This window comes from Budorcas taxicolor, chromosome X (assembly GCF_023091745.1).
Source record: "Budorcas taxicolor isolate Tak-1 chromosome X, Takin1.1, whole genome shotgun sequence".
Taxonomy (NCBI): Eukaryota; Metazoa; Chordata; class Mammalia; order Artiodactyla; family Bovidae; genus Budorcas; species Budorcas taxicolor.
Genome location: NC_068935.1, coordinates 28,663,246 through 28,676,084, shown reverse-complemented (window position 1 = coordinate 28,676,084; position 12,839 = coordinate 28,663,246).

The window sequence follows — 12,839 nt, the reverse complement described above, 5'->3', positions numbered from 1 at the left end:
CCCCTTCTCCTCCTGCCCTCAATCTTTCCCAGCATCAGGGTCTTTCAAGTGAGTCAGCTCTTTGCATCAGGTGGCCAAGGTATTTGAGTTTCAGCTTCAACAGCAGTCCTTTCAATGAATACCCAGGACTGATCTCCTTTAGGATGGACTGGCTGGATCTCCCTGCAGTCCAAGGGACTCCCAAGAGTCTTCTCCAACACCACAGTTCAAAAGCATCAATTCTTCGGTGCTCAGCTTTCTTTATAGTCCAACTCTCACATCCATACATGACATTTGCTCATTGTTTATTTTTTGGTACAACCAGAAAATAGTGGGATATTGGATATGGGAGGCTTTGATTGTCTTGGGTGTCAGCTTAACATTCCATACATGGGGGTAGCTTTTATATCCTATAATACAAAAGCATACTAAATGGCAATTTGGAGTCAGTTGTGCATTTAATGTCTTGAAAACTTTAAATTCTCTTCCCATATTGTTTTGGTAGAATTATTTCCTACAGCAAACTACTCCTTGATCTTGGCTCTCCTGGCCAGAATTTTGTGCCCTCTATAATATCTTTGGTCATGGTAATTCAGGTTTCCTAGTAACTTGGTTAATGTGCTGTGAACAATTGACAGTTTGAGTATATAGTGTATATGATATTAAATTGTGAATCAGTGAGACGTATGATGTAACAGAATATCAATATTTGAAGATAATTGGTACTTGATATCCTGTTAAGGAAAATTTGCTCCGAATTTTAAGCTGGAAAGTCACTGGAATAACTGTTAAGAATCACAATTACATGATTTTTTCAATTTCTGGTATGATGTGAAGAATTGTGTACTAACTGAAATGTCTGTGTAGTGATCCTCAAAACAACCAATAAAAATTATAAAAGAAGAAAAAAACAGTGACATGTTGTGTGTGGGGGAGTGGTTACTATGACATAAATTGCTCAATATAGTAAACCAATCCCTATTTTCCTCTCTAACTGAAGGTTTGGTTTAAGAATATGAGGGTCAAAAAAAAAAAAAAAGAATATGAGGGTCAAGGGGAGGAGACGCCAGAGGGCATTAATGTTCAGAAATATGCCTCCCCCGCCGGGCCCCTTGTGGGCATAATCTCGGATGGGCCCTGTAATCCCATCCTTGTTCTGGAGCCTGATTGAAGAAGGGTTCTTCTGGAGCCACTGTCATGCAGGCGGCCTGTGCCATCCATGCCTCCTCTGCCCTTGCGTCCCTCTGGCCAGGCTGAAGTTGGCCCAGAATCATCCCCTGTCACCTGCAACCATGCTGTAGTCCCTCATGACTAAGATATGGTCTTTATGACAGTTTTTCTGAAGTATTTTTCTGCCAGGTTCCCATTATGCACAGCACAGTACCAAGACCACTGCACCAAATGCCTGTTAAATGAGTTGAATAAATGCAAAAAGTCAGTACCCCTCTTTTTAAAGTAGGACACATTTTTGTATTTTTCAATAAAGAGGTGAATTCTCAGCATCATTGTTTTTGTGTGTCAAATGGGGTTAAGTGTGAACAGATGGGAATTTCTAAGGGAATGTCATTCACACAGAATGGCAAGGAGGCCTTCTATCAGGAGGTGCCATTCTCCAGTCATTGGCAGTGGGCCTGTGTGCATGATAAAAGTTTTCCAAGTACCCAAGGTATGTTTATACTGACTTATACTTTTTTTTTCTTCCACTTTCCATTATCCCATCCTCACCCTCACCCTTTGGTATTGCATGCACATGCAAGATGGGGTGGGATGAGGTCCCAGTGAGAGAACAGTGTATTTCCAGGCAGAGTAGAGTCCCACCCATGGTAATTTAAACGTTCAGCCCAATGCTAGACACAAGGGAAGCTTCCTAAGAGGCTACATTACAGGGATTCATGGGAAGGTGGCAGCCGAGCATTCATCCCACATGCTCCAAATTCTGTTCACTGTCCTCTCTGGGGAGAAGATGGGGGAATTGGAGTCCTGCCACACGGGTTCTGCTGCTTCAAAAGCAACACAGAGGAGACCCCATAAGGACAGTGAGGCATATTGCACCTTCCTCAAAAGCAATCACACCTTCAAATGTATTATCTTCCTTGAGAGAAACTTGATTCTGCTAATTCAACACCAAAATGAATTATTTTGGTTTAGTGCTGTGCAAAGCAAGAAGAGCAGCTTCCCGAGTAGCGTCCTCAGGCCCACTTTTTAAAAAGCATCAAGGTCTCGGTACAACCTTGGCTCAGAGCAGTGCAAGCCTTCTTTAATGTTCAGTTCAGTTCAGTTTAGTCGCTCAGTCATGTCTGACTCTTTGCGACCCCGTGGACTGCAGCACGCCAGGCTTCCCTGTCCATCACCAGCTCTCAGAGCTTGCTCAAACTCATGTCCATCGAGTCAGTGTTGCCATACAACCATCTCATCCTCAGGACTGATTTCCTTTAGGATTGACTGGTTTGATCTCCTTGCAGTCCAAGGGACTCTCAAGAGTCTTCTCCGACACCACAGTTCAAAAGCATCAATTCTTTAAGGTGGTTCCTGTTAAATGTGTTTAATTGTGAACACTGAGGTCCTACTGTGAAGTGATTGCTGGAATAAAGTGCCTTGATTACATTGGAATTTCCTCTCACAAGGGTTCATCCCAGACCAGTTTCACAGCTTGGATGCTCCCAGTGGAAAGAGAGGCTCTGTTTTGGGGGGAAAGCATGTGCTTTAGGCTGTGCTTCCGCTACTTTCACTCCTCTCTTCTCTGCCTTTGCACTTGTGGCTGTGTGTCAGACATCAGCACCATGGTTGTGTGTGATGTGGGCCTTCTGCACAGAGAGGAGGGGAGTGCACCCTGAGGCCCAGCCTCTGTTGGGAGAGAGGAACAACTGGGCCCCAGTGTGTGCACATTGCCATCCTCACTAGATGTTTTTGAAAACAGAATTTCTCATTTCTGAGTATTGACTCCTGACCTTCTTTTTAAACATCAGATTCCTCAAACTTCAAAAATACAACTACAGCATCTTGTATAAACAAAAGCCACCGGACACTATCAGACCGAATTCTGAACCCAGCTGGTCTCTGTTGACAGTTGAGCAGGTGGCTTTGCCATACAGAGACCGGAAGTCAGACAGTATTCAGCACAGATCCTGCAGTTAACACACATACCTAGTCTGACACACTTGCAAAGACTCAGACTCCCTGGAAGAATAGCCAATACCCTTCTCCATAACTGACAGTTTTTAAAAAGACAAATATACTATTTTTAATGCATCTATACTTCTTCTTGTTTCCAGAAGAATTAAGGCAGGATGGCGAGATGAAGCAGAGGAAATATCCAAAACATTGCTACAGAGAGTAATTCTCCCTCAGTCTAAGGTCTAAAATGGACAGGTCTTTTAAAATGAGTCCTACAGAAAAGCATTTCTCTTAATGTGTACTTCAAATACCACAAAGGTAAATAAATTAATTCTTTTAATATAAGGAAATTAACACTGATTTGTAAACAGTCTTTAACACTGCTGCTGCTGCTGTGTTGCTTCAGTCGTGTCCGACTCTGTGCGACCCCATAGACGGCAGCCCACCAGGCTCCCTCGTCCCTGGGATTCTCCAGGCAAGAACACTGAAGTGGGTTGCCATTTCCTTCTCCAATGCATGAAGGTGAAAAGTGAAAGTGAAGTCGCTCAGTCGTGTCTGACTCCTAGCGACCCCATGGACTGCAGCCCACCAGGCTCCTCCATCCATAGGATTTGCCAGGCAAGAATACTGGAGTGGGGTGCCATTGCTCTCTCCGGTCTTTAACACTGGTTACCATCAAATAGTTTACTCAAGATCGGTGATCTTTCTTGAGGTTACTTTTGGCTGAAAAGCTATAAACAATCTCGAAAAGACAGGAGTAGTTTCAGCATCTTACAATAATCTAAAAATTACTAAAAAAAAAAAACACCTTTATATCTTGCTTTCTAAAGCTTCCAAAGTTGTTTCACATCCAATAATATGTCTCCTTTGAGACAGCTGTGAAAAGTGAATTTTTAAATAAAGAGTTACCTTAAATGTACACAAAGAAGGGGAATGGAGTTTGTTCTGAGGTGTTATTTTTTTTTTAAGAATAGAAGTATACTTACTTGAGTTCTGATCATGGGGTGTTAGGCTTATAATTGGGCAGCTCTGAGCACATAAACTGTTCTAAACCAAACTGAGTGACACACCAGCAAAGAGCAGATTAAGGGTTGTATCCTCCCCCAGCATCCTAGCTTCCCAGGTGGCTCAGTGGTAAAGAATCCGCCTGCCAACGCAGGAGATGCGAGTTCAATCTCTGGGTGGGGAAGATCCCCTGGAGAAGGAAATAGTAACCCATTCCAGTATTCTGGCCTGGAGAATCCCATGGACAGAGGAGCCTGGTGGGCTACAGTCCATGAGGTCACAAAGAGTCAGACGCTACTGAACAACAGCTGAGCACATACACGGAAGTACTATTTTACCAGGCAATCATTTGGTGCTGACGTGATCCCTGTAGGAAATGTTGGAATCCTGGAAGTGGAGCTAAAATAGAGTTCTTCACTGGATTTCTGGACTGGTAAGCCCAGTTGGTCTCATTTGACTTCGTGTAGCCCACAACATGGACTGGGGTTTTGAAAACCTTGAGTGGACACCTCAGGAGTCAGTTACTATGACAACATAACCCTCATTACATAACCTTCATCCTAAGAATGCTGCCTGACATTACTTTCACTTTGGGATTCATTGGAGACTTTCCTTACACTTCTTTCTGTTAAACCAAAGCACTAAGGTGTTCCAGTGAGGCAAGTGTTTTCTTTTCTTTTCTTTTTCTTTTTTAATATTTATTTATTTTTAATTGATTGATGATTGTTTTACAGTATTGGTTTGATTTCTGTCATACATCAACATGAATGAAAGCCAGGTTGTTTTTAAGAGAAATTTTTTAATAATTTTATTTATTGGCTCTGCTGGGTCTTCATTGCTATGTGAGCTTTGCTCTGGTTGTGTCAAGTGGGGGCTACTCTCTGATTGTGGTGTGCAGGCTTCTCATTGTGGTGGTTTCTCTTGTTGGGGAGCACAGGGTCTAGAGCTCACGGGCTTCAGTAGTTGTGGCTTGTGAGCTCAGTAGTTGTGGCGCACAGGCTTAGTTGCCCTGTATCAGCCAGGTCGTTTTTCTCAGAAAGCATATTCTCATTTTCCTTTGTGTAACCCTCACGCGAGATTTCTTCATTTCAGGTATAACTGATTCATTTTGCTGTACACCTGAAACTATCACAACATTGTTAATCAACTATACTCCAATATAAAATCAGAAATTTAAAACAAAAAGATATCTTCATTTGACAAATGAGACAAATATTCCCAGAGCCCTTCAGTAATAATCAATCGCAGAGAACCAGTCCCATTGGATCCTGTGGCTCTTCCAAGCAAAGTGCCTTTGTCTTCTGTACCCAGCTTAAAGGAAGAAACCCTGGTGGTCTCCACACTACAAGGGTCATCAGTTCACACCCTTCATTTTACAGATTTGGGACACAGGCCCAGAGCAGTGGAGTGGCCAGCCCAAGAAAGCACAGAGTTCATCCCAGAGAAGACCAGCCTCTCGGTGGCCATGCTGTCTGCTGGGCCTTGTATCATCCAGTATGACCAGTGCCCCACTCAAAGCTCCCACCAAAGCCTGATCACTGAGTCATTTTACCTCTAAGAAAAGTAATCAACCTCCCCTGCAGAGGCATTCGGCCTCCTGGTGTCCACAGTTTCAGATCCTGAGAAGGATGCAATTTGTACCCTCCTCACAAAAGCCCGAGTGTGCTTCCACTACAACAGCCCTCATTTCTCGCAATCTCCTTACAAAGCCAAGTCTGCCAACCAGTGGCACGATGCATGAGCAAGAGCCAGCCCTGAGCTTATGCTGAATTAGCTTTTTTAGGAAAGTAATATTAATATAACAGCATGGAAACTGTCATTGTTGTTTAGTTGCTAAGTTGTGTCCGGCTCCTTTGCCACCCCATGGACTGTAGCCCCCAGGCTCTTTCCTCTGTCCATGGTTTCCCAGACAGGAATATTGGAGTGGGTTGCTATTTCCCTTCTCCAGGGGATCTTCCCAACCCAGGGATCGAACCTGAGTCTTCTGCCTTGGCAGGTGGATTCTTTACCACTGAACCAGTGCTCCGAAACTATCACTAGAGAATTAATATTCATTTTGAAATTGATAATTTATGGTTTGTCTTGATCAGTGTCACACTTGCTCCTTCTCAGACATCAGCATGAAGCTATGGGGCAGGGACATTTGGTGTGATGGTGTAAACATAATATTCAACTGCAATGAGCTATATCCACATACCCACCCCCCACCATCACCACACAAAGGGTAGGTCTGCAGGTAAATGTCTGATATTTACATGCCAATCTTTTATTATTTTAAAAATTAATTTATAAATTTATTTTTGGCTGTGCTGGGTCTTCATTGCCGTGCAGGGCTTTCTCTAGTTGCAAGGAGTCGGGGCTACTCTCTAGTTGCAATGCACGGGCTTCTCTGCGGTGGCTTCTCTTGTTGCGGAGCACAGGCTCTAAGGCCCAAGGCTCTTGGGCTCTAGAGCACAGGCTCAATAGTTGTGGCACATGGCATGTGGGATCTTCATGTCCCCTGCATTGGCAGGCAGATTCTTTACCACTGAGCCACCAGGGAAGCCCCAACATACCAATATTTCAGACTCTAGACATACAAAACACACCTCTTACATATACTCTCGCTTTCAAAATCAAGGGCCACCAGACACTGACATGGTGGCATTCAGACATGGATACATAACTGATATGCCTAGACTGTTTGAAGCACAGGCCCCAGACAAAATTAGAGCTGTTATGAGAACTGCAGCTTCTTTAGCATAACCTCCTCCTATTTCAGGCCCAAGAATCTTGATCTAGGGGGAAAAATGAGATAGGTAAGATCCAAAGAAAAGTAAGTCTCTGTCCACCTCTCCCTTGAACAAAAGACACAAAGGATGAAACAAAGGATGTGTTTTCATAGTAAGTGGAAAAGGAAGCTCCAGAGGAAAAAGAAATCTATGTCAACAGCTGGGTCCAGAGCTACTGATCTGGGTTAGGGAGCTGGGTATTGAGGCAGGCTGGCAGCTCGGCGCTGCCTCTGGATAGAAGTCAGAAGGGTACAAGAAGATGGCTCTGGCCAGCTGGGATTAATAAGAGAAAAGAGAAACAGGACTCAGGTTCATGTGCAAGTGAGTTCCTTATATCTCCTTCCACAGCAGTCATCACAAGGTCAAGCAACAGAGCTCTTTTTCATTTATTTATTTGGCTGCCTCAGGTCTTAGTTGTGGCATGCAGGATCTTTGATCTTAATTGCGGCATGAGGGAATCTTTAGTTGTGGCATGTGGACTCTAGTTCCTCAAACAGGGGTTGAACCTGGGGCCCCCTGCATTGGGAGTGAGGAGTCTTAGCCACTGGACCACCAGGGAAGTCCCCAGAGCTCTTTTTTCTTTTTTCCTCCATTGCCTCAGTTCAGTTCAGTCACTCAGTCGTGTTTGACTCTTTGCAACCACATGGACTGCACCAACTCCTAGACCTTGCTCAAACTCATGTCCATCGAGTCGGTGATGCCATCCAACCATCTCATCTTCTGTCCTCCCCTTCTCCTCCTGCCTTCAATCTTTCCCAGCATCAGGGTCTTTTCCAGTGAGTCAGTTCTTCGTATCATGTGGCCAAAGTACTGGAGTCTCAGCTTCAGTATCAGTCCTTCCAATGAATATTCAGGACTGATCTCCTTTACCATTGACTGGTTTGATCTCCTTGTGGTCCAAGGAACTCTCAAGAGTCTTCTCCAGCACCACAATTTGAAAGCATCAATTCTTCGGTGTTCAGACTTCTTTATGGTCCAACTCTCACATCTGTACATGACTACTGTGAAAACCATAGTTTTGAGACTATACAGAACTTTGTTGGCAAAGTGATGTCATTGCTTTTTAATATTCTGTCTAGGTTTGTCATAGTTTTCCTTTCAAGGAGCAAGCATCTTTCACGGCTGTAGTGACCATCTGCAGTAATTTTGGAGCCAAAGAAAATAAAGTGTGTCACTGCTTCCATTGTTTCCCCATCTATTTGCCATGAAGTGATGGGACCAGATGCCATCATCTTAGTTTTTTGAATGTTGTGTTTTAAGCCAGCTTTTTCACTCTCCTCTTTCACCTTAATCAAGAAGCTCTTTAGTTCCTCTTCACTTTCTGCCATTAGAGTGTTGTCATCTGCATATCTGTGTGTAGTCCCTCAGTTGTGTCCAACTTTTTGCAACCACAAGGACTGTAGCCCACCAGGCTCCTCTGTCCATGGAGATTGTCCAGGCAAGAATACCAGAGTGGGTTGCCATGCCTTCCTCCAGGGAATCTTCCCAAACCAGGGATCAAACCTAGGTCTTCCACATTACAGGTAAATTCTTTACTGTCTGAGCTACCAGGGAAGCCCTTGAATATCTGAGATTGTTGATATTTCTCCCAGCATCCTTGATTCCAGTTTGTGATTCATCCAGCTCGGCATTTCACATGATGTACCCTGCATATAAGTTAAATAAGCACAGTGACATTATACAGCCTTGACATACTCCTTTTGCAATTTTGAACCAGTCAGGTGTTCCATGTCCAATTCTAACTGTTGCTTCTTGACCTGCATACACGTTTCTCAGGAGACAAGTAAGGTGGTCTGGTATTCCCATCTATAAGAATTTTCCACAGTTTGTTATGACCCACCCAGTCAAAGGCTTTAGGGTGATCACTGAAGCAGTGAAAGTGAAGTCACTCAGTCATGTCCAACTCTTTGGGACCCCATGGGCTGTAGACTGCCAGGCTCCTCCATCCATGGGATTTTCCAGGCAAGAATACTGGAGTGGTTTGCCATTTCCTTCTCCAGGGGATCTTCACAACCCAGGAATTGAAGCCAGGTCTCCCACACTGCAGGCAGACTCTTTACCATCTGAGCCACCAAGGAAGCAGAAGTAGATGTTTTTCTGGAATCTCCTTGCTGTTTCTATGATCCAGTGAATGTTGGCAATTTGATCTCTCATTTGTATGCCTTTTCTAAATTCAGCTTGTACATCTGGAAGTTCTCGGTTCATACACTGCAAAAGCCTAGCTTGTAGGATTTTGAGCTGAAAGATCGAGTGCAGCACTTTAATAGCATTGACTTTTAGGATTTGAAATAGCTCAGCTGGAATTCCATCACCTAGCTCTGTTTGTAGTAATGCTTCCTAAAGCATACTTGACTTCACATTACAGGATGTCTGGCTCTACGTGAATGACCACACCATTGTGGTTTATCTGGGTCATTAACATCTTTTTTGCCTAGTTCTTCTTCGCATTCTTGCCACCTCTTCTTAATCTCTTCTGCTTCTGTTAGATCCTTGGGTTTTGCTAAAGCTGAGCTGACCAGGAGGCAGGGAAATACCCAATCCAAGCTCCTTCTAGCCTTCTTGTCTCTGCTAAAGGGAAGGATGCGAAAGTTGAGAGGCACTAAAAGACTGAGATCCAATCATAGGACTACAGACTGCTTTCCCTTCCCCCAAGCTTACCACCACATCAATAGTGCTCCTGTATAATAGAAGTGGATTACAGCTGAAAGAACTGCAAGCTCTGACTCTGTTTAAGAAGCCTCTAGGGACTTCCCCAGTGGTCCAGTTGTTAAGAATCCACCTTGTAATGCAGGGGATGCAGATTTGATCCCTGGTCAGGGAACTAAGATCCCCCATGTCTCAAGGCAGCTAAGCCTGAGTGCCACAACTATTGAGACCAAGCACCACAATAAAAAGATCCCCCATGATCCATCAAAGATCCTACCATAGCCAAATAGTAAATAAATAAATTTTTAAAAAAAAAAGAAGAAGAAGCCTCTAAGGAAACACAAAGATGACAGGGGAGATGAATAAGGATGCTAGTGGAAATTTTAGACTCTGACACCTACCACTAACAGTAAACATAGCCTAATTCCTAGCCAGATAAACAGAAAAAAAAAAAACTCACAAGAAAAAAATATCTACTCCAGTTCTTTTATCCAATACATCATGACTGGCTTTCAATAAAAATTTACAAGGCATGCTAAAAATAAAAAGAAACATTCAAAGGAGAGAAAGCAGGCATCAGAGCCAGACTAAAATATGGCAGAGATTTTTGTAATTATTGAATCTAGAACTTAAAATAACTATGATTAATATACTAAGGGTTATAGTGAAAAAAGTGGACAAGATACAAGAACAGATGAGTAATGTAAGCTGGAGATGATAAAAACTCTAAGAAAGAATCAAAGGGAAAAGCTAGAAATCAAAAACACTGTGACAGAAATGAAAAATATCTTTGATGGGTTTATCAAAAGACTGGATGAGGCAGGTAAAAATTAGTGAGGTAAAAGATAAAACAATAGAAACATCCCAATATGATAATGGAAATATCTGAAAATGATAAGCAAAGAGAAAAAAGAATTTAAAATAACAGAAAAGAATATTCAAGAACTGTAGACAATTTAAAAGGTATGGGACTTCCCTTGTAGTCCAGTGGCTAAGACTCTGTGTTCCCAATGCAGGGGGCCTGGGTTCAACCCTGGTCAGGGAACTAGATCCCACATGCAGCAACTAAAGATTCTACATGCCATGTCTGAGACCCATCAAAGACAAATAAAAATAAATATATATATATTTTAAAACTTAACCTTAAAAACAAAACCCTACACACCATTTATATTAGCACCTCAAATCTGAGATACTTGTGTATAAACCTAAGAAAATATATGCAATATCTCAATATCTACATGTGGAAAACTATAAAAGTCTGATGTAAGAAGTCAAAAGTAGATCTGAATAAATGAAGAGATATTCTACGTTTATGGATAGGAAGACTTGATAATGTTAAGAAGTAAGTTCTTCCCAACTTGATCTATAGATTGAACACAATCCCAATCAAAATTCCAGCAAGTTACTTTAGAGAAATTGACAAACTGATCCTAAAATTTATATGTAAAGGTAGAAGACCCAGAATGGCCAAATTAATACTGAAGAACAAAGCCAGAAGACTGACACTATCCAACTTCAAGACTCACTATAAATCTACTATAATCAAAATAGTGTGGCACTTCCAAATTCAGTTCAGTTCAGTTGCTCAGTCATGTCTGACTCTTTGCAACCCCATGGACTGCAGCATGCCAGGTGTCCCTGTCCATCACCAACTCCCAGACCTTGCTCAAACTCATGTCCATAGAGTTGGTGATGCCATCCAACCATCTCATCCTCTGTCATCCCCTTCTTCTCCCGCCTTCAATCTTTCCTAGCAACAGGGTCTTTTCCAATGAGTCAGTTCTTCGCATCAGGTGGCCAAAGTATTGGAGTTTCAGCTTCAGCATCAGTCCTTCCAATGAATATTCAGGACTGATTTCCTTTAGGATTGACTGGTTTTATCTCCTTGCAGTCCAACAGACTCTCAAGAATCTTCTCCAACAGCACAATCCAAAGCATCAATTCTTTGTATTAAAAGCAATGCCTTTGATATGAAACATGTTTCTTAATTGGCCTGGCCAGGGTTGGGTTTGAGGTGTTGAGTAAACGATGGGTCAGATGTAAAGTTATGAATAGGTAGACAAGGTTTGGGAGAAGGAAATGGCAACCCACTCCAGTATTCTTGCCTGGAGAATCCCAGGGATGGAGGAGCCTGGTGGGCTGCCGCCTATGGGGTCAAAGAGTCGGACACGACTGAAGCGACTTAGCAGCAGCAGCAGGCAAGGTTTGGGGCAGGGTGAGTTATAGATAGGGTATTAATGTGAAGTTTGAACTGTAAAAGAAGAGGGATTAAGAGTAAAATCATGATGTGGTGTCTCATGTCTAAGGCGAAAAAATGATAAAAATAAGAATCCAGGTGTAGAAATCAATTTGGGTAGGTGTGAACGCTATGAAATCTCCCTGGAGCCAAAGATCAGTTATAAAGTCAAGGAATAAGGGGAGATCAGTAACAGTGGTGTTTCCAGGAAAGGTAAGGGCTTGTATTACTATGTGAAGGAAAGTGGATAATGAATTCATCTAGGCTGATCATAGTAGAGGAGGGCCACGCCCAAAAAAACAAGAACTATGGAGGAGTAGGTAAAACAGAGGGAAAGTTTTAGAATGATAGTCCACTCGGGGGGAGACACAGAATAAAGTCCTATTGTGAATAAGGTAAGTAGGGGAAATCCCAGTCCAATTAGTAACCAATACATCTATTTTTGTTTTACTTATCGATATTTGTTTTTCTGCCACAGGGACAGGGGCTCTGTGTACAGCAGACTTGGGTATAACATAAGTCCTCTTGGAGGAGGTTGCCATTAACTGCACCATAGAGCTGCCAGAACTTACACAGGACTGGGAAATAGACTCTTGGAGGGCACAAACAGAACCTTGTGCACCAGGACCCAGGAGAAAGGAGCAGCGACCTCACAAGAGTGACCCAGACTTGCCTGTTTGTGTCCGGGAGTCTCCAGTGGAGGCATGGGTCAGTGGTGGCCTGCTGCAGGGTTGGGGGCACTGAGTGTAGCAGTACATGCATGGGATCTTTTGAAGAAGGTCACCATTATCTGAGGGTCTAGTGGTTTTGCCCACTTTCTTCAATTTCAGTCTGAATTTGACAATAAGGAATTCATTATCTGAGCCACAGTCAGCTCCCAGTCTTGTTTTTGTTGACTGTATAGAGCTTCTCCATCTTTGGCTGCAAAGAATAGAATCAATCTGATTTCAGTGTTTACCATCTGGTGATGTCCATGTGTAGAGTCTTCTCTTGTGTTGTTGGAAGAGGGTGTTTGCTATGACCAGTGCATTTTGTTGGCAAAACTCTATTAGCCTTTGCCCTGCTTCATTTTGTACTCCAAGGCC